This window comes from Tamandua tetradactyla, chromosome 12 (assembly GCF_023851605.1).
Source record: "Tamandua tetradactyla isolate mTamTet1 chromosome 12, mTamTet1.pri, whole genome shotgun sequence".
NCBI lineage: Eukaryota > Metazoa > Chordata > Mammalia > Pilosa > Myrmecophagidae > Tamandua > Tamandua tetradactyla.
In genome coordinates, this window is record NC_135338.1 from 56,742,027 (window position 1) to 56,765,405 (window position 23,379).

Sequence of the window (23,379 nt, forward strand, 5' to 3'; positions counted from 1 at the left end):
ATTTTTTTCAGGCTCTTAAAAACTTAGTTGGCCCTAACCACAGTGCTTATCATCATTAAAAGATAAAATAACATGGAGTACTGTGCAGGATGGTGCAGCTACAAGGACAGAAAAAAGCAAGTGTCTTGCCTTCAGGGAGCTCTCAGTTTGGAAGGTGAGACGGAGATGTAAAAATATAAATTACAATGCAATGTGAGAAATTTGATACTGGAAATGTGTACAAGAATTCGTGAGCTCAAAAAAGGGAAGAGGGCAGCCATGCAAAGCCTTCAAGGAGGCAAAGATGCTTGGACTATCCCCTGAACGATGAGTGGACACTCCAAAGATGGTGAGGTGTTGGATGGGGGTTGGGGAAGACTGAGGGGAGATGGGAAAGGGAATTCCAATTTTAGGAATGTGAAGAAGCATGAAAGAGCACATGTGGGAAACTTGGAGTAACTCAATGTAGTCAGACCATAGACCAGGAAGAGGAAGGAGACAAGCAGTGCACCTTGAGGTAGCAGCTGTATGTTATCCTGTCATTAGGTAACTGGAAAGGCCCCCTTGGGCTACTAGTTTGACATGATGATACAAAAACGTAACTTCTATGGTCAGGAAAGTTTTCTAGTAAAATGTGGATTATTTTTCCTTTATTCATAGGTTGATATTTTTCTCCCTCTGTCTTTTATATTTTATTTATTAAAGAAGTTCCTCTTTTATAAGACACAAGCAGCAGATGGAGGGCTTGTTGTTGACTCTTTCCCTCATCTCTGGGAAGCCCAGTAGGGGCTGGGATGCTTGTCTGGACAGCCCAATACTTTAGATCTTTCTTTTCTGTCTTCCCAAGCTATGAATTTCTTAATCTTTTCATCCTTTTGTCCTTTTTCTTTTCAACTGATTGACCCAGACCTCCTTGATCTGATTTTCTGCTTGGTCAATTCTGTATTTAGTGCTTCTGATGGAGATGCCATCTTTACAATTGCAATTGCATTCCTATTCTCTTGCAGGCTTTCATAATCTCAGCCCATCCCCTGTTCATCTCATTCTGCTGCCCTGGCATCTCAGACTTCTCCTGAGCTCTTGCTCCTGTTCCTCAGAGGCTATATCTTTTGAGGCATCCTGCAAATGATTCCAAACAAGTTCCTTCTGCTTAATGAAGAATGTCATTCCCTTCTCCTGAGGATTTCCTGGAGTGTTACATTTCTCTGTGACTACTGTATTTTTCAGGGGTTCCAAGGTGTCTCCCCAACCCATATCAACTGACTCTTAAAGAGAATGATTCCACCTTCCCCAAGAGGACTACGTGGATTGCCTTTAGTTGGGAACTGGGAGAGCTAAAGCTGGAGGACTGGGATGTGCGCCTAATGCTTAGCTCCATTTCTGATGCCTGGTCAGCATTCATGGATTCTGCTGAGCTGGGTGTGACCTTCTCCTCTCCCCTCAGATACACAGGGAGGAGCATGTGTGTGTCACATGCCATTCAGACCGGCTTAGTCAGATTTACCTAGACAGCTTTTCACTAACACCAAGGCCTCGTCTCTGAAAAGTCTCATCCAGTAAGACTTGGGAGGGGGATGGGACAGTAATTTGTTTTTGGAACAACTCCCCAAGGGACTCTCACACACAGCTTGGGGAACCACTTTAAAGACTTGTTTCAGTTTTTTGTTCCTCACAGGACTGTGGACTCCATGATAATGACAACAAATATAGTCGGTCTTCATTATTTTCAGTTGTTTTGTTCTAGGAAGTCACCATAAATGCTGAATTAGTGAATAGTGAACCGTTGTTCCTGGGGGAAATACAGGGTTATTTTCCTGTAAGCTTCTGGTCACTGAATTTTGTCAACTGATCAATACATAACCTTGTTTAATTTGCGTTTCTGTTTAATTATACCTTATTGATTTACTAACATTGAACTACAGCCAACAGCACTGTAACACGTGCCTGAATGAATTTATCTCACATGTGTTTTCTCCATAAAGCACATTACAGCCTGCTTGCACTTAGGAACACTGGACAGCACTTCAGCACTGCACTTGGGGGGCATTTTAGACACTTAAATCATCAGCAAAAAGCACAAATGTGTGGAAAACATGGCACTGAATATACCTTGAAAAGACACTTGTTTACAGAGTAAGAACTGAAACAAGAAAACCAATCACTGCTTTGTTCACTCTCAGCTGGGAACCTGCATGTCATGACACTCAGATTCTTTGTTGCTCTGCCTGCATCCATAAATGGCCATGAAGGCATCCCAAGTATTGACTTCAGAGTTATGAATAAAATTTAAAGAGTAAGCAAATTCAGATATACAGAATCCACGAGCAATGAGGATTGACTGGACTTGCATAGCACTTTCCTCAAGGCCCTCACATCTAACCTTTGAGGCAGGGACTAAAACCATCCCATTTTTCAGTGGGGCAAAGTGGGGAAGTGGAGGTGCAGAAAGGTCACACAGCTGGGAAGAAGTGAGGAGGTGGGTGATATATGGAAAGTCTTTTTTATATATATTTTTTCTGTAAACTTACAACTTTTCTAATTAAAAAAGATATGATTTTGGATCAGAACTCTGGCATTCTGGTTCTAGAGTCTAGTCTTAAATTCTGTGCTGTGCGCCTTTCTCTTCATGACAGCGGACTTTTGACTTCTTTGACCTTGACAGTGCAGTGCCTATGTCGCAGGAACTCAAGAAATTATTGTCGTGCAAATGGTGTCCCTCATCCAGTGAGGGCTGCTCTAACCCATGTCGGTTTTGTGGGGATGGGGCTGGTGTTCAGAACATCTTCACCCTAAAATGCTGATGCCTTGAGCAAGGTGAAGGGAAAACAAGTGAAAGTTTGATTGGAGGATGAGCCTATGGGTCACAGTCCAGGAGCTACTGAGAACCACATATTTACAGCCCTGGGGAAAACAGGAGCAATGGACAGTTGGTTGACAGAGGTGGGGTGTGAGCTGTTAGATCAAAGACAGAGAGCAAGGATGGTTCAGGGTTGGCCTCAGTGCACTTGCCAGGTGTGTGGCTGAGCCTCAATGTCTAGGGCTGAATTAGTTGTGAGACATTGGGCAATCATCTTAACTTTCTAAGTTTCAGTTTCATCACCTGAAAAACATCACTAATAACATCTGTTGGTTCTTGTTTTATTCCATCATTAAGCATTTTGTTTATTTTATTTAATTTTTTTTATGAATAACGCTGAGAAATTTTTATTTTTATAGCATTCAGCGTGAGCTCACCTTATAGGGGAGACCTGCCTTGGAGCAGAGGCACACAGATAAGCCAATTTTCTGGAAAGACCCCAGGCTCCAGGAATACATGACAGCAGGACTGTTTTGCAGGAGAGGAAGGGTGTATTTTGCCCTTGGTCAGAAAGTGAGAGGCAGAAGGATGGAGAGAGGAAAGAAGGTGGAGCCAGGGAGATGGTGGCTGATGGATGTTCAATGCTCTATTGCGGGACATCTCCCCAGCACCCACTGTCCACCCCCCACCCCTAAAACATCAAACAATAACATCATACTGTAGAAATCTCTGGAAATTCTGACACAGTTGATATTTGATGGAAATAAAAGCTGGGGCTGAGTCACCAGAAAAGAAACAGGGAAGCAGAGGAGCCCGCCAACCGGATCCTCCACTCCCCTGGGAAGAAACTGGACTTTCCCAACAATGTGAAATTGGCCTTTGGGGCAGATTTAAAGGATTTTGAGGAGTTGGAGCCTCGTACTGATAAAAGGTTACATTTAAGTGCTATACAAAGTGCTCCTTATGTGCCAACTAAACTTCTGTAATTAATACCGAGGGGGAGGTGAGCTTCTCACAGTCTAAGGCAGTGGTTCTTAAACTTGGGCCCTGGAGTGCTTTTAAGAATCCCTATGCCCAGGCTGCATCCTCTACTAGTGAAATCAGAATTTCTCGGGGGTAGGGCCTGGGCAGTGGTATTTCTTAACCTCCCAATGTGATTCTAATATGCAGTCAAGCCTGAGAAGCAATGATTGAAGAACTGCTGGGGCTATATCAGTGACCAGACACACAGCGTACACCAGTCTGCACCAGATAGAATGGCTGAGACCCCACACGGAACTGTAAGTTCCCCAAGCTGCCACGGCTGGTACCCCTACATGGGCATGGCAGGCTGGTTCCCCGAGAGGAAAGTCTACTAGCAGCAAGAGTTTAATTCAACGAAGCTCCAATTGTGGAGTTAGTTAACAAACTCTGGCTACTGAAAACAAGCTCCCAGCACAGATAAACCTGGAATAAGCACTAAAGATACTGCGAATTTTGCAGAAAGGGTGCAGGGCTGATGGGAAAAAAAAAAGAGGCTTTTTGAGTTGGACAGATTCCCCAAAAGGGGTGGGGGGCACATAGAGCCTGGAGATTCATAGAGCCATGTATTAACTTAATCTCTTGACTGACAAACCTGAGGAGCAGGGGTCCAGCTCTGAAAAGGCTTTTTTTCTACTCCTTAACAGCTCAGTAGATGGAACTGGAAGCACTCTCAGGCTCCAGCACTGCCTCAGGCAAGGGCAGAAATAGGCTTGTCTGAGAGACAAAGTAACTAGTTAGGTGAAAGAAGTTAATTTCCAAAAGGTTGCATCTTTCCCAAGAGAAAGATGGAGCCTAGCTCAAGTGTAATCCCTCCTTCAAGGAATTCAGGCCCCAGGGACTGGAAAACTGAAGTGATTAATGCCAACCTACAACCTCATCTCTGTCTCAGCCATGCCTCCAGCAGAAAGAGTCTGCTGAAATTAAAGGCACCACATCATTTTATGCTGGTGGGAAGCTGCGGGCAGACAAGTGCCCCATGGAGTGCAGGAATGGAAAAGCACAAGTCTAGAGACTTCATAGGAAGGTCTGACAACCTGCTGGGTTTCATCCTCAGGGAAAACTGATGCTAGTGACCTAAACATTAGAGCTAAGACCATAAAATTTTAGAAGAAAATGTAGGGAAATATATTATAAATCTTGCAATAGGAGGCAGTTTCCTAGCCCTTACAACCAAAGCATGAGCATTGAAAAAATAAATAGATAAATGGGAACTCCTCAAAATTAAAGACTTCTGTGCATCAAAAAACTTTGTCAAGAAAGCAAAAAGACAGCCTCCACAATGGGAGACAATATTTGGAAACCACATATCAGATAAGGGCTTATTATACAGAATATATGAAGAGATTCTTCAACTCAGCAACAAAAAGACAAACAACTCAGGCAGGCCACAGTGGCTCAGCATGCAGAGTTCTTGCCTGCTATGCCAGATACCTGGGTTCAATTACGGTGCCTGCCCATGCAAAATAAAAGGGCAAAAGACCTGAACAGACACTTCTCAGAAGAGGAAATACAAATGGCTAAACAGTACATGAAAAAATACTCAACTTCACTGGTTATTAAGGAAATGCAAATAAAAGTCACAATGAAATATCATTTGACACCCACTAGACTGGCCATTATAAAAAAAACAGAAAACAACAAGTGATGGAGAGGATGTGTGGAGAAAGAGGCACACTTATACACTGTTGGTGGGATTGTAAAATGGTACAACCACTCTGAAAGGCAGTTTGGCAATTCCTCAGGAAGCTAAGTATAGAACTGCCATATGATCCAGCAATCCCATCACTCAGAGGGTATTCAGAGGACCTGAGGGTAATGACACAAACAGACATTTGCACCCCAATGTTTGTAGCCACATTATTTATAATTGCCAGGAGATGGAAACAGCCCAAATGTCCATCAACAGATGAGTGGCCAAACAAGCTGTGGTATATACATACAGTAGAATATTATGCAACTGTAAGACAGAATAAAATCATGAGATATATAACAACATGAATGGAGCTTGAGGACATTATGCTGCATGAAATTAGCCAGAAAAAAAAAGACAATTACTGTATGGTCTCACTGATATGAATTGACATTAATGAATGAACTTTGAGGATTGAAGTTAAGAACACAGGTTATTAGGAGATAGAAATAGGGTAGAGATTGGGCAATTAATGCTGAGGAATACAGACTATGCAACAAGACTAATTGTAAAAATTCAGAAATGGATAGCAAAATACTACCTGATTGTAGCACAATAATATAAGCACACTGAATGAAGCTGAATGTATGATTGAGGGAGAAGGACCAGGGGCATGTATGAAACCGGAAGGAAAGGTAGAGAGAGGATAAAGACTGAGATGGTATAATTTTAAGAATGCCTAGAGTGGACAATGATGGTGACTAAACGTACAAATATTAAAATGTTTTTGCGTGATAGAGAACAAATGAAAGTCGATATTGCAGAGTATTGAAAATAGATGGTATACAGGAAAAAGTACAATCAATGCAAGCTAGGGTCTATAGTCAACAGTAACACTGTAATATGCTACCACTGAATATAACAAAGGCATTATGCCAAAACTAAATGTCAACAGGTGGAGGGCATGGGGAAGGAGTATGAATTCTTTTGGAAGAAAAGGAAACATCTTCATATAGATTATGGTGGTGAAGGCATGTGTATACACTACAGTTGGATTGTATGATGTGTGACTAACACTGTTTAAGAATGAACAGAGGGTGCACAGGTAGTTCAGCTGTTAGAATGCCTGCCTTCCATGCAGGAGACCTAGGTTCGATTCCTAGACCATGCAGCAACACCCTCCCCGCCACCCCCCCCCCCCCAAAAAAAGGAACAGAGAGAAGTAAGTGCTAGGGAAAATGTGGAGAAAGAGATGTATCTGTTCACTGTCTGTAGGGAAACAGAGGTGCAGCCCCTTGGAGGGCAGTGTGGTGGTTCCACAGGAGGCTAGGGGTGGGTTTTCCAAATGATCCTGAAACCCTGTTGCTCAGTATATACCTGGAGGAACTGAGAGTGGGGACATGAATGGACATTTGCACATTGGTATCTATTGTGGCAGTGTTCAGGATTCACAATGGATGGAGGCGGTCTAAGGGTACAACGACTGAGGAATGGAAGGGGGAACTATGTTGTATACATACAATGGACTACTGAGTGGCCACAAAAAGGAATGAAGTTGTGAGGCATGCAACTAGGTGAATGAATCTTAAGGACTGTATGTTGAATGAAATGTCGAAATAAAAAGACAAATATTATCATGCCTCACTCATATGGACTAACGGTAATGTAAAAACTCGGTGAACTGAAGTTGAGAATATGGGTTATCAGGTTGGGACCTATTGCAAAGGGTCCTAGATTGCAGTCACATGTATTTAGGAGGTGTAATTGTTATTTCTAAATTCTGAGATACTGAGCTGTTTATAATCTAGTCATTCCCAGAAACTTTGGGTATTTATGGGATGCCTGAGACTCAGAGTTAGAGCTCTGAAACTGTGAAAATCATCAGTACCCCATACAGAAATTGTTTAAAAAGTTAAGAAAGTGATTAGACTTCAAGTAGAGATATGAATGAAGCTGATCTGGATAGGATTAAGGTACATCAGAATACAGGGTAAAGGATGATATTGTTCATATTTTAAAATGTCAACTTCTATGTGAGACCAAAGAGATGTTTATTTGGTGCAAAACTTACACTTTGGGTAGTGCCTTTCCTAATTTAACTTGTATGGTCAGTTTAGTTGAACACCTTAAGTACATAGAATGTTGAATAGGATGTGAGATGTTGGTTTGCTCAGGTTAGTGTGATGCCTTGATATATCTCAGAGCAATTTACATAGTGAATAAAGAAGTATTTGTAAATTCCCCCTGGGGGGGTGGGGAGAAAGGAGGAAATATTCAACTTCCCCATTTGGAGAATTTCTGATATTCTAGCAAGCTGTGGGTACAACCAAATCAATAGGCTGAGCCCTCAATCTTGGGGTTATTCCATATGAAACTTATTCCTGCAAAGGATAGGCTAAGCCTACTTAAAATCAGGCCTAGAGTCACCCCCAGAGAACCTCCTTTTTTGTTCATATGTGGCTTCTCTCTCTAAGCCAATTTGGCAGGTGAACTCACTGCCCTCACTCCTATGTGGGACATGACTCACAGGGGTGTAAATCTCCCTGGGAATGTAAGACAGAACTCCCGCGATGAGCCAGGACCTGTCAACATGGGATTGAGAAAGTCTTCCTGACCAAAAGGAGGAAGAGCAAAATGAGACAAAATAAAATGTCAGTGGCTGAGAGATTTCAAACAGAGCTGAGAAGTTATTCTGGAGGTTATTCTTATTCATTATATAGATATCTATTTTTAATTCATGGTGTATTGGAGTGGCTGGAGGAAAGTACCTGAAACTGTTGAGCTGTGTTCCAGTAGCCTTGATTCTCGAAGATAATTGTATAAAGATATAACGTTTACAATGTGATTGGGAAAACCTGTGTCTGATATTTCTTTTATCCAGGGTATGGACAGATGAGTTTAAAAATATGGATAAAAATAAAATTAATAATATGGGGGTCAAAGGGTAAAATAAATTGGGTAGATGGAAATACTAGCAGTCAATGAGAGGGAGGGTTAAGCATATGGTATATATGAGTTTTTTCTTTTTCTTTTTTTTCTGGAGTGATGCAAATGTTCTAAAAAATGATTATGGTGATGAATACAAAACTTGTGGTGATATTGTGAGCCATTGATTGTACACCATGTATGGAATGTATGTGTGTGAAGATTTCTCAATAAAAAAATTAAAAAAAAAAAGAAGCAATGATTGAAGACAGAAGCTGATAGTAGATCTTTTGTAAACCAGATGGTCTTTGTGGCAATTCTTCAACTCTATTGTTGTAGGTTAGAAACAGCCATAGACCATATATATAAATGAATGGTGTGACCGTGGTCTAATAGAACTTTGTTTACAAAAACATGCAGTGGGCCGGATTCGGTCCATAGCTTTAGTTTGGTCTCAGGTATGGCACAAAAATAAGAGTAGAGGGGGAACAGAGACCTTCCCAAGAGGCAGATGGCACAATAGTTAAGAATGGGGTGCTGTGGTCAGAGAGATCTGCCTGGAATTCCAGCTCATTCCCGAATGGCCTGTGTGACTTGGGTAACTCCCTTAGCCTATCTGTGCCTCTATTTCCTTATCAAGGAAATGGGGCAACAAAGTCTTATTCCACAAGATTGTTTGAGGATGAAATGAGAGGTGATGAATAGAAGAGCTGGCAGATAGAAAAATTATGCCCATAGTGCTGGGCAAATAAGAAAATTCTTTAAGTAATTAATTATTTTATTTTATTTTTTTGACGATGGGTATTTCTATAAAGAAAAAGTGCTGTGTAGATGTCACCAGACCCCTTAGATACATGCTCTTTGAGCAGATGATGATGTGGTTTAAATGCTGGCTGCTAAAGCAAGGAGGGAACTGTAGTGCTGGGAGATAACTTTTGTTTTTTGACAAGTGAAAGCCTATGGAGTCAAAGTTAATTTAATTACCAAAGAGTAAAGAGTAATTAGCATGTTAATACTGGTCTGAGGCTCTCTTTCCTCTTATTTTGAGAATCCCCACAAAGAGTGATTCTCAGTAGGGAAAACCAGGAAATAAAACAAAACCTCCAGCAAATCTGATAATCTGCATCTCCCCTCTTCCATCCGCCACCCCAACCCCCACCCCTCCCCTTCCCTCCCCCTCCCTCCCCACCCCTCCCCCCTCCCCCATCCTCTGCAGGGAAGATGCGACCCTGAACTGGGTCCATGGAGCCAGGGGCCTCTCACCCCCACGTATTGCATCATCTGTTAAGGGCAGTACACAGAGAACAGAGGTCTCTATGAGCCCCTGCTCGTGTTTATTTTTGTGTTTTTTTTACTGTGATTATGGCATAAACAATGACCAGTTGCTTCCTTAAAGGATTCTTACTGCAGACAGCAAGGCTCTAGCAGCCAAGTACTCAGTTACATGAGGACGGGGTTTAGTCATTGCTAGGTTCCTTGGCTTGGGAAAATATCCTGGTATCAAAGGTGACTTTTTTATCCTGTAAGTTTTTTTTTTTTCTACCTGAAATCATGGGTTCTCTTGTCCCCTGCCCTGTCTCAAGAGAATAGATCAATCTGAATAATTTCACCAGTGAGTGTCAGCAGTATTTCACTTTCCAGGTGATTTAAAAAAAGTCATCATCATTCCTGGTGCTATTTTTGTCAGTGTCTTTATTTCTGTTTTTTCTGTGGTCTGCAGGGACGGGCATCACAGAGCTGGGGGTGGGATGGGGGCTATTTGTATAGCTTCCCCCAGGCCTACCCTTGAACTTCTCCCCTTTCAGCCCAAGACCTATTGATTCTTTATTTTCCCAAACTTTTAATTGTAATAATATATAGATAAGTCCAAATTTCCCATTTTAACCACTTTCAAGTGTATAATTCAATGGTATTAATTACATTCGCAAAGTTTTGTTATCATACCACCTCCATTGCCAAAATTTTCCATCACGCTAAACAGAAACTCGGTACCAATTAAACATTAATTCTCCATTCTCCACCCCTATCCCTGCCCCCAGTAACTGGCATTCAAGTTTTTGACTCTATGAATTTGCATATTCTAATTATTTCATATAAGTGAGTTCATACAACATCTTTCTTCTTTTGTCTACTTTATTTCACTTGACACGATGTCTTCAAGGTTCATCCATGTTGTTGGCTGTATTAGAATTCCATTCCTTTTTATGGGTGAATAATATTACATTGTATTCATGCACCCCATTTATTCATCCATTCACCTGTTGAAGAACACTTAGGTAACTTCCACCTTTTGGCAATCTGAATAATGCTTCTGTGAACATTGATGTGCAAGTATCTGTTAAGTCCCCGCTTTCAGATCTTTTTGGCATAAAACTAGAAGGGGGATTGTTGGGCCATATGGTCATTCTATGTTCAATTTTCTAAAGAACTGCCAAACTCGATATCCACAGCAGCTGTACTATTTTACATTCCCACTCAACAAGAATTCCAATTTCTTTGCATCCTCACCTTCACTTGTTATTTTCTGTTTGTTTGTCTAATAATAGACACCTTAGTGTGTGTGAAGAGATAGTCATTGTGGTTTTGATTTGTATTTAAATAATGATTAATGATGTTAAGCATTTTCCCATGTGCTTACTGGCCATTTGTATGTCTTCTTTAGAGAAATTTCTATAAAGTCCTTTACCCATTTTTTCATTGGGTTGTTTGCATTTTTGTTATTGAGTTGTAGTTCTTTATATATTCCAGATAGTAAACTTTCATCAGATATATGTTTAAAAATTATTTTTCCCATTCTATAGGTTATTTTTCACTTTTTTGATAATGTCCTTTGATATGCAAAATGTTTTGATGAAGTACATTTTACCAATTTTTTCTATCATTGCTCATGTTTTTGGTGTCATACCTAAGAAATCACTGCCAAATCCAAGGTCATGAAGCTTTCTTCTAGATTCTTAACAGTTTTAGCTCTTATGTTTAGGTCTTTGATCCATTTTGAGTTAATTTTTGTACATAGTGTGTGGTAGTGGTTCAATTTCACTCTTTTGCATGTGGACATACAGTTTTCCCAAACACCATTTGTTGAAGATACTATTCTTTCCCCATTTAGTGTACTTCGCACCTTGTTGAAAATCACGTGGCCATAGATGAGTGGATTTATTTCTGGACTCTCAATTCCAATCCATTTGTCTATATGTCTGTCTTTATGTGAGCACTATACTGTTTTGATTACAGTGTCTTTGTAGTAAGTTTTGAAGTTAAGAAGTGTGAGACATTCCAATTTTGTTCTTCTTTTTCAATATTCATTTGGCTCTTTGGGGCCCTTTGCATTTCTGTATGAAATTGAGTACTAGCTTTTCTATTTCTGCAAAAAAGGCTGCTGGTATTTTGATAGGTATAGTGTTGAATCTATATATGACTTAAGGTAGTATTGACATCTCAACAATGTTGCCTTCCCATAAACATGGGATGTTTTGCCACTTATTTAGGTCTTTTAAGAATTTATTTCCATAATGTCCTGTAGTTTTCAGTGTACAAGCCATTTACCTTCTTCGTTAAATTTATTTCTAGATATCTTATTCTTCTAAATGCTGTTGTGAATGGCATTATTTTTTAAATTTCCATTTTGGATTATTCATTTCTGATGTATAGAAACCCAACTGATTGGTGCATGTTAATCTTGAAGCCCGTAATTTTGCTGCATTTATTAGCTGTATTAGTTTTCTGGTGTATTCTTTGGGATTTTCTGTTTAAGGGATGATGTCGTCTGGAAATAGAGATAGTTTTACTTTTTCCTTTCGAATGTGTACGCTTTTTTTTTCTTGCCTGGTTGCTCTGGCTAGAACTTGCAGTACAATATTGAATAGCAATGGTGAAAATGAGCGTCCGTGTCTTATTCCTAACCTTATGCAGGATTTTGCCTTTCACCATTGATTGTAATATTAGCTGTGGGATTTCCATATATATCCTTTATCATGTTGAGGAAATTGCCTTCTATTCCTATTTTTTTCTGAGTGTTTTTATCATGCAAGCATGTTAGATTTTGCAAATACTTTGTCTTAGTTCCTTAGGCTTATCAAGCAATTGCCATTAAACAATGGGTATTTATTAGCTTTATGGTTTTAAGGCTGAAAGAAAATCCAGATCAAGGTGTTATCAAAGTGACACTTTCTCCCCAAAGACTGGCTTTCTGAGGTTGACTGCAGGTGATCCTTGGTCCTGCACTCTTCTGTCACATGGCAGTGCACATGGCAGCCTCTCCTGGTCTCTCTACTTTCTTCTGGGTTCTGTTGAATTTCAGCTTCTTGCTTCTGTGGCGTTCTGTCTGAATTTCATTCTGTTTTTGAAAGACCCCAGCAATAGGATTAAGATCCATCCTGATTGAGGTGGGCCACATTTCAACTGAAGTAATCTCATCAGAAGGTCTTGCTTATAATAGGTTCATACCCACAAGAATGGATTCAGTTTAAGAAGATATTTTTGTTGGGTACATATCTCCAAACCACTACATACCTTTTCTGTGTAATTGAGATGATCATGGGATTTCCTCCCCCTTCATCCTATTAATGTGCTGCATTATATCATTTGCTTATCTTACTTTGAACCACATTTACATTCCTGGGATAAATCCCACCTGGTTGTGTTGTATAACCCTCTTAATATGCTGTTGGATTCAATTTACTAATAATTTGTTAAGGATTTTTGCATCTGTATTCATAAAGGTTATTGCCTATCTATTCTTGAAGACTGAATTTCATCACCTTCTCCAAGAAATTCTTGCTGATCCAACAGGAAGCAAACATTCTCCTCCAGGCTTCATGTGTTTTTTCTGAATCTCTTGTACTGCAGGGAGCTCTCTCCTTACTGTGGTACTGAAAGTTTTTCACAGGTTTTCCTCTTCTTGCAGAAGATGTCAGAGAAAAAAAAGCAGATGGTGCAGAGAAAAAGGTATGTCCTTTGGAATTGGGGTATGAAACATAGCTACCAATTCTGGTAGAAAGTATGGCTTGCCAATATCTTGAATTTGGACTCCTGCACTCCAAATTATGAGCTAATAAATTTTTATTTAAGCCAACTCATAGTGTAGTGTTTTTCATAGCAACCTGGCAAATTAAGACAGACTCCAGTGTAACCTTAGAGAAAGGCTTCAAGGTTACATCTGAGCTGATTCTTTTGCTTGTCCAAGAAAGGTGAGAAGCATGCTCTATTTGCAAGATGCAGCCTATCTTCATTTAGAGAGCTGAGGGGCGGGGGAAGACCTGCAGCTGTGGTAGGCTCTGTGTATCATGCTAGTGGAAGTTAAGGGTGAAAGGGTAAAGGATGCATGGATTTCAGGTTAAGGACTAAACATTTTATCTTTGAGGCAGCAAGGGGCTGGGTTTTGAGCAGAAGAGTGCCTTGGCCTAGTTTATGGTTTTAGAAGCATAGAGGTTTGATGTTAGGACTGAGAGAAGCATTCCTAGGGGCTGGAGACCAGAGGGAGGTGATGGAAGACTGAACTAAGTTTCTAAGCTAAGCTTTTAAAAACAAGAGTGGAAAGGAGAGCATGAAGAGATATGAGGACTGGCTGGCCTTGTTAGCACAGTGGATGTGAGCATGAGGAAGGTAGTAGAGACAAGCTCAGGGGAACACAGAGCTATAGAATGACCACTGGCCACTGGGCTACAGTGGAGGGCGGCTCTGGAGACAGAGACCATCCAGGAGGGTGTTAGGGCTGTTGGGGGAAGATGCACTGCTGGCCTAAACTATAAAAGGTGGCAGTGGGGATGGGGAGAGGAGCCATATTTCCAATCTCCTGCCTTATGAGCTAGAACTCACCTTCCAAAGTAGAAGTTAATGAAAATTATACGTGCTTGATTCCCTAAGATCTTTCCATCCATGCCACGAGTTAGGTTTTCTTTTCAGTTAGAAGTTTGTGAAGAGGCTAGGACAAGGCAGAATGTTTTCTGCCAAGGAAGGAGGCATCAAGGGCAGCAGTTGTGTGGTCATACCCAGCCTTGGTGGTGTCAACAGCTGTGTCTCCACCTAACCAGGACTTCAGAGTAATTTGGGGTCGGTTCTGGATGTGTAGACTCCTTGAGAGTCTGGGTCCTTCCCGATGTCCTTCTTGATTTTTAAAAATAAGCTTTCTATTTTGTGACCATTTTTAGAGTTTTGGAAAAGTCACAGAGATAGTACAGACAGTTCCCGCATACATCTCACCCAGTACCTCCTATTGTCAATGTCTTATATTATTAATATGATGCAATTGTTGAAACTAAGAAACCAGCACTGGTACATTACTATTAACCAAGCTTTATACTTTACTTAGATTTCACTAGTTTATACACTAATTTCCTTTTCCTGTTCTAGGAGCCAACCCAGGATTCTACATTACATTTGTTTGCAACAAAAAATCCTGTCTGATAGAGAAGAAAATCAGCAGCACTTGGTTGGCTGTGTATGAGGTAAGAGAGGGAGGAGTCAAAGACAACTTCCAGGCTTTGGAACTCAGCAGTTGAGTGGATGGTGGGCCAGGTATTGAGATGGAGAAGGCAGGAGAACGAGGAGGTTTGTGGTGAAAGTACGAAAGGTCAAGAGTTTCTTTCCAAAGCTGTGATTCTTCGTGGTCTTCATAGGTCTAAACTTTGGCTGGAGTGTGGGTTGGGGGCAGGGGAAGGTCCAGGGAATTATTAGGAACCAAAAGCATCCCTTCATCTGGGTCTACCTCATTCAGGAACTATCCTTAAGTATTTTTTTTTTTTTTTTGCATGGGTAGGCACCAGGAAATGAACCCAGGTCTCCAGTATGGCAGGTGAGAACTCTGCCTGCTGAGCCACCATGGCCCACCCTATCCATAAGTTTTGAGAGGGGATCTTTGGCCTGGAACATCACTGTCCAGACTAGAGAAGAAACACAGCTCAGAGTCTTGTCTTGCCTGTGCGACTGTTCTTCTGGGATTCCCTTGGGATCCGGGCAGTACTTTGGACAGCAGACACCACCTTCAACCCACAGCCACTCTCCTGTCCAATGGAAACACATTGATGGTCTCGCTTTATGAGCATTATTCCTTGCAAACCCTAGAAATGGACAAAGCCTGACCCGGAGAAACAGTTAGAAAATTCATCTGATATTTCCCTACTTGTCTTTCTTTCTTAAGAAAACCACTTTGGAGGCTGTGAGTGCTATCTTGGGAATGTAGACAGCCTGTGATATGCACATTTTAATTCTTGGGGAGGCCTGGATGAACCACTCCTGCTCTGAGCCTTTGTTTTCCTATCAGCAAAATAAGAGGATTGCCAAAGCACAGTGATTCCCAACCTTTACCCCACCAAAATGCTGTTCTCTGCCCTTAGAGGTCACATCTTTGAAAGATGTTGTCTGTCAGACAGAACTTACTTAATAATATTAGGTTTTCAATGTTTTATTAAAGACATCCATAACTTCTGATTGCAATACAATCAAATTGAGTTGATGTCATATTATTCACGATTAGTGCTGCCTCATCTTGGTTGAGAGTGTTTTGGCATTTAAAAATATTAACATCTTTCTGAGCTCTCAATTACTACTCTAGAGGAACCTGGGTTCAATACTGCTAGTGATGTGGCAAGACTAAATCCCTGGTTCTTGGAGCCAGTGGTGTAATTCTGTGCACTGGGAAGAATGTAGATTATGGAGTCAGAGGGACTTGAGTTTTAGAATTTGAACTCTGCTGCTTAATCTGGTGTGACCTTGGGCAGTGTGAAGAGTCCACAAGTTCTTTGATACTTCTCCCTTCAAAAGGTGGAGCTCAATTCCAATCTCCTTAAGTGTGGCTTGGACGAGGTCACTCTATGAATAGAATGTGATGTGCCAGTTTGAAACTGTTGTGTACCCAGAAAAGCCACGTTCTTTAATCCTGATTCACCATTGTTTAGGGTGGGATCATTTGATTAAGTTGTTTCCATAGAGATGTGACCCACCCAATTTTGGGTGGGATCTTTTTGATTAAGTGGTTTCCATGGGGATATGTCTCCACCCATTCAAGGTGGGTCACTTACTGGAATCCTTTAAAAGGAAACATTTTGCAAAAAGCTTTAGAGCTGACACAGACAGAGACGTTTGGAGGTGCAAAAAGAAAATGCCTTTGGGGAAGCAGTTTGAAATGAGAAGCCAGGAGAGAAAAGCTAGCAGATGTTGCCATGTGCCTTTTCAACTGACAGAGAAACCCCAAAACATCATCAGCCCTTTCTGGAGTCATGATATCTTTCTCTGGATGCCTTAGTTTGGACACTTTTATGGCCTTAGAACTGTTTACTTGTAACTTAATAAATTCCTTTTATAAAAGCCAACCCATTTATGGTATATTTGCATTTCTGGCAGCATTAACAAACTAAAACATGGTGGAAGTTGTGGAGGGCTAAGAGCAATTAATCAGGCCCAAGCAGGGAAAGTCCCCACAACATTGGGGTGGAATGTCCCCAAGAGTTAAACAATAACCAATGTTAGGAAACTGAGGGAACGGGATGTGTTTTGGCAACAGCTAACGGCATTCTTCTGCTTCAGTGCTCACGCTTGCTTGCTACCAACTGCAAAAACCACAACATGATTTTAGCCTTTATAAGCACACCTTGAAAACCTCTGGGGGCTGCTCTCTGAATCTTCTTTCTTGGAGGTTTCGGGGGCAGTCACCGGCTGGCTAATAAAACACCAAATTAGCTTGCAGTTTTGAATTGTGTGGTCTCTCTTTCGGTGCGCCCCACAACAGAAGAGGCTGTTCTAGTTTGCTAGCTGCCAAAATGTGATATATCAGAAACTGAATGGCTTTTAAAAGGAGGCATTTATTAAGTTGCTAGTTTACAGTTCTAAGTCCACAAAAAGGTCCAAATTAGCACAAGGCTATAAAAATGTCCAATCTAAGGCATCAGGGAAAGATACCTTGGTTCAAGAAAGCCGACGACATTCAGGGTTTCTCTTTCAACTGGAAAGGCACATGGAGAACATGATGTCTGCTGGCTTTCCCTTCAAGCTTCTTGTTTCATGAAGCTCCCCGGGGGCATTTTCCTTCTTTATCTCCAACAGTCTCTGGCTGTGTGGGCTCTCGTGGTTCTTATGGCTCTGAAGTTTTCTCCAACATGTTTCCCCTTTTAAAGGATTCCAGTAAACTAATCAAGACCCACCTGGAATTGGTGGAGTCACATCTCCTGATCAAAGGTTAATACTCACAATTGGGTGTCATATCTCCATGGAGATAATCTAATCAAGTCTCCAACCTATAGTTCTGAATAGGGATTAAAAGAAATAGCTGCCTCCACAAGATGGATCAGGATTAAAACATGACTTATCTAGGATACAGAATCCTTTCAAGCCTGCGCAGTGGTTGAGATCATAAAGCACACTGAAGCTTCCTCCTGGCTCCCTCTCTTAGGTCACTCACTGGGAGACAGTTGCATGTCATCAGGACATTCAAGAAGCCTACAGAGGAAGCCCTCATGGTGAGAAACAGGCCTTCTGCCACTAAACATGGGAATGAGCCATCTTGGTAGCTGTATGAGTTTCCTTTTGTTGCTGTAAAACTTAGCAACTTAAAAGAACATGCATTTATTGTCTTATAATTCTGTAAATTAGAAGTTCAACACAACTCTCACTGGAGAAAAATGAAGGTGTTGTGGGGCTTTGTTCCTTTCTGGAGGCTCAGGGGGAAGCCCTTCATTAGCCTTTTCTAGCTTCTAGAGATCTGCCACATTCCTTGGCTTGGGGCCCTCTTCTTTCTTCTTTGAAGCCAGCAATCTCCCTCTGACACTGCTTCTGTTGTCACATCTCTTTCTCTGACTTTCCTTTTTCTGATGCCCTCTTACATTTTAAGGACCCTTGTGATTACCTGGATAATCCTAGATAATCTCTTTATCTGCTGGTTAGCAACCTGAATTCCTTTTTTTTTTGCATGGGCAGGCACTGGGATTGAACCTGGGTCTCTGGCATGGCTGGTGAGAACTCTGCCTGCTGAGCCACCATGGCCTGCCCAGCCTGAATTCCATTTGCAGCCTTCAGGCCCTTCCCCTGACCTTTGCAATGTAACATCCCATATTCACAGGTTCTGGGTACTAGGGCATGGATATCTCTGTTGGTGACCATTATTCTGCTGACCAAAGAAATGGTTCCTCTGGCCCTGATTTGGCCTTCAGATGACCACAGCCCCTGCAAAGCATCTGACTGCAAATTTCATGAGAAACTTGGCGACAGAATTACCTAGCCAAGCTATTCTTGAGTTCCTGACCCACAGAAACTGTGAATGAGAAATGACTGTTATTTTAAGCCACTAAATTTTGGAGTAGTTTTTTATGCAAATAATTTATGTGCTATTATAACTACTCAGGAAGGTTACACAACCTTTTTCAGTCTCATTAATAAAATAGCATAATTCCTCTTTGCAGGGCCATTGTAAGCATTGAGTAAATTAACTTCTGAAAATACCTGGTACATGGTAGACACTCAATGTACCAGTTTGAATCTGCTGTGTACTCCAGTGTATTAGCTGAGGTTCTCTAGAGAAACAGAATCAGCAGGAGACATCTGTAAATATAAACTTTTTAAAAATGTCTCACACAACTGTGGGGATGTGGAGTCCCAGGTCTCTAGGGCAGGACACAATGAAAGTTCTCAATGAACTCTCAGGAGAGGCTGACTGGTTGAAGCAGGAAAAGTGATTGTCTCTTCTGAATCCTCCTTAAAAGCCTTCTGGTGATTAGATTAAGCATCACTCATTGCAGAAGATACTCCCCTTACATGATTGCAAATGCAATCAGCTGTGGATGCAGGCAACATGATCATGATTTAAGTCCATGAAATGTCCTAATAGCAACAGACAGGCCAGCACTTGCCTGACCAGACAACCAGGATTGACACATGAACCTGACCATGACACCCAGAAAATCCACGTCCTTTAATCTTCATTCAATATTGCTGGGTGGAATTTTTTTATTGTTTCCATGGAGATGTGACCCCACCCAATTGTGGGTGGTAACTTTTGATTAAATGGTTTCCATGGAGATGTGTCTCCAACCATTCAAGGTGGGGTTCATCCCTTTAGCAGGGAACCATTTTGGGAAAAACTTTAGAGCTGACAGAGCCCACACAGGCAGGGACCTTTGGAGATGCATAAAGAAAATGCCCCTGGAAAGCCGTTGAAGAAGCCTGGAGAGGAAGCTAGCAGATGCTGCCATGTGCCCTCCCAGCTAAGAGAGAAACCCTGAACTTCATCGGGCTTTCTTGAGTGAAAGTAACCTCTTATTGGTGCCTTAATTTGGATATTTTCATGGTCTTAGAACTATAAACTTGTAACTTAATAAATTTCCCTTTTTAAAAGTTATTCTGCTTCTGGTATTCTAACTGATTTCATTCATTCCAGCTGATTTCAAACTAGAACACTTAATAAATGTTAGCTATTCTTTTCTCAGTTGCCACTTCCTTTCCACTAAACCCAAATCCATCACAGGATAGTCCCCAAGAATGGCAGAAACTAAGGTGTGGGAGTAGGGACCCTCCTCTCCCAATTTCCAACAGTGGGTTTGCCATGCAAATTCAGTGTCAAAGCAAGTTTCCAAACCCAGCTTCCAACTCAAACTTCTTGTATACAGAAATTCTGGTTGGTGCTGCACTTGGGGCAGTTTTTTGACTCTCCTGGGCTCCAGGACACATAGTTTGAAAACTACCTTCTCCTCCTAAAATATTTGCCTTCCAAACAAGGAGATGAGTGTGCCACACCCACACCTTGTGTGCAATGCTCCGCACCTTGGGTGGAGATGGGGTGTTTTATTTTATTAATTTTTAAATTAAAAAATATATATAACAACAAACAAACACAAACATTCTTAACATATGACCATTCCATTCTACATATATAATCAGTAATTCACAATATCATCACATAGTTGCATATTCATTATCATGATCATTTCTTAGAACCTTTGCATAAATTCAGAAAAAGAAATTTAAAAACAATGGAAAAAAATCATACAAACCCATATCCCTTACTCCTCCCTTTCATTGATCACTAGCATTTTAATCTACTAAATTTTTTTTAACATTTGTTCCCCCTATTATTTATTTTTATGCCATATGTTTTACTCTTCTGTTGATAAGGTAGATAAAAAGAGCATCAGACACAGGTTTTCACAATAATACAGTCACATTGTGGAAGCTATATCATTATACAATCATCTTCAAGAAACATGGCTACTGGAACACAGCTCTACATTTTCAAGCGTTCCCTCCAGCCTCTCTGTTACATCTTTCTTTTTTCTTTTTTTTAACATGGGTAGGAACCAGGAATTGAACCCATATCTCTGGCATGGCAGGCGAGAACTCTGCCAGTGAGCCACTGTGGCCCACCCTCTCCATTACATCTTGTCTAACGAGGTGATATCTGTTTAATGCGTAAGAATAACCTCCAGGATAACCTCTCAACTCTGTTTGGAATCTCTCAGCCATTGACACTTTATTTTGTCTCATTTCACTCTTCCCCCTTTTGGTTGAGAAGGTTTTCTTAATCCCTTGATGCTGAGTCCCAGCTCATTCTAGGATTCTGTCCCATGTTGCCAGGAAGGTTCACACCCCTGGGAGTCATGTCCCACATAGACAGGGGGAGGGCAGTGAGTTGGTTTGTTGTGTTGGCTGGAGAAAGAAGCCACACCTGAGCAATGAAAGAGGTTCTCTTGGGGGTGACTTTTAGGCCTAATTTTAAGTAAGCTTGAAATTGTCCTTTGTGGGGTTAAGTTTCTTATGAACAAACCCCCAAATTGGGTACTCAGCCTATTGCTTTGGTTATCCCCACTGCTTGTGAGAATATCAAGAATTCTCCACTTGGGGAAGTTGAATTTTCCCCCTTTCTCACCATTTAAGGTGTGTTTTAAAATGTGTAGGAGAAAGAGAATCCCTTTTGTTGCTCAGATGTGGCCTCTCTCTCTCCAGCCAATACAACAAGCTCACCACCCTTCCCCTGTCTACGTGGGACATGACTCCCAGGGGTGTGGACCTTCCTGGAAACGTGGGACAGAAATCCTAAAATGAGCTGAGACTCAGCATCAAGGGATTGAGAAAAACCCTAGAATGAACGGACTCAGCATCAAGGGACTGAGAAAACCTTCTTGACCGAAAGGGGGAAGAGTGAAATGAGACAAAGTGTCAATGGCTGAGAGATTCCAGAGTCAAGAGGTTATCCTGGAGGTTACTCTTATGCATTAAGTAGATATCGCCTTGTTATTCAAGATGTAATGGAGAGGCTGGAGGGAACTACCTGAAAATGTAGAGCTGTATTCCAGTAGCCATATTTCTTGATGATGATTGAATAATGACATAGTTTTCACAATGTGACTGTGTAATTATGAAAACCTGTGTCTGATGCTCCTTTTATCTACCTTGTCAACAAACGAGTAGAACATATGGAATAAAAATAAATAATGGGGGAACAAATGTTAAAATAAATTTAGTTTGAAAAGCTAGTGATCAATGAAAGGGAGGGGTAAGGGGTATGGTATAATTTTTTTTTTTCTGTTTTCGTTTTATTTCTTTTTCTGTTGTCTTTTTATTTCTTTTTCTGAATTGATGCAAATGTTCTAAGAAATGATCATGATGATGAATATGCAACTATGTGATGATCTTGTGAATTACTGATTATATATGCAGAACGGAATGATCACATGTTAAGAATGTTTTTGTTCATTTGTTGTTAATTTTTTTAAATTATTAAATAAAAAAAGAAAAAAAAGAAAAAAAAAACACCCAATGTCTACATTGATATGACTTTATTACTCCATTGTGTTTATCAGAATAGTTTTACTATTCTCAGGTGCACTTTCCCAGGCAAAACATCAACAGACAATTTATACCCCAGGACACTTTGAATTTCTGTCCCCAAATTTTCACCTTGCTATTTCCACCAAACCTAACTGTTATGTGGCAATCCTTATCTAATCCTAATCAAGCCCTCATATTCAAAGACCCAATTTAAACCTAACTTTAAAAAAAATGTGTAGGAGGGGAGATTGGAGAAGAAACATCTTCTTCGAAACTTTGCTATGTGGGAGTTCTCATCACCAGACACAGCTTCTCAAGGTGATTGAAGTGATTTTTTTAAATCTCTTTTGAGGCTTGACAATTTAAGCTATTAATGCATTACCAGGAGTAGAAATGTTTAGAATACTGAATATCATTATGAAAAAATGGATCCTTCTTTCCAAAAAGGTGATTGTAAATTTAGGAGAGACTATCAAAAGTGGAGTGAGCCCGACAGTAGTTTCATTAGCATGAAAAAATGTATGTGGCATTTTAAGTGCTTTTGGAAAATATAGTCCTGGCAAAGAGGAATGTTCATCCATTGGAAATGCACAGTGTGCACCCAGAGGATGGGGCCCTGTAGGGACCTCAGAGGAAGGGCTGAGAGGAGAAGACAGGAGCAGAGCCCATGAAAATGGGGCATTGGAGGTGGCTCCAGAGGGTTGGGGCCAGAGCAGATGCTAGGATGATCCATGATGGTACATTCAGTACCCTAGAAGAAGGGCCTTAGATTTTCCACTGGAGAGAAAGGACAGAAGACAAGGCATTAACTTGGATTTCCTGTTGAGAAAAGAAGAAAATATTTTTCTGGGGCTCAGCTTGAAGACAGGAGCTGGAGGCACCATGAGAAAGGTCCAGGTAATAGGAGGAGCCACAGGCTGGAAAGCATCTCAGCCTAGGCCAAGGCCAAGGAGAGAGGATGGAAGGACAGGGAAGGCTTGGGAGGGATGCTGGCAGCTTTCAGTACATCCACCTGTCATTCCAATATTTCTTGAGCATCCTCAGCCCCTGGCTGGGCAAGGGGGGCGTGGCAGGCAGAAAATTGCTCCATCTTCCAAAGATGTCCATGTCCTGAGCCCTGGAGTCTGTGAATATGTGAGGTTACATGGCAAGGGGGGATTAAGGTTGCTAATCAGCTGGCAGTAAAATAAGGAGATGATCCTGGATTATCTGCGTAGGGGTCAATGTATCCACAAGGGTCCTAAAAAGCAGAAGAGGGACTCAGAGGCAGAGT

At 41.1% G+C, this 23,379-nt stretch overlaps 1 long non-coding RNA gene across 1 annotated transcript in view; it reads left to right on the forward strand.

The window, feature by feature from the left end:
• LOC143651526 (uncharacterized) overlaps positions 1-15,757 on the forward strand; it is a 36,579-nt gene extending 20,822 nt beyond the window's left edge. The window contains exons 4-5 of the long non-coding RNA XR_013160011.1: positions 14,706-14,800; positions 15,112-15,757. This is a non-coding gene — a long non-coding RNA (uncharacterized LOC143651526). The remainder of the gene's footprint in view (positions 1-14,705; positions 14,801-15,111) is intronic.
• Positions 15,758-23,379: the final 7,622 nt, after the last annotated feature.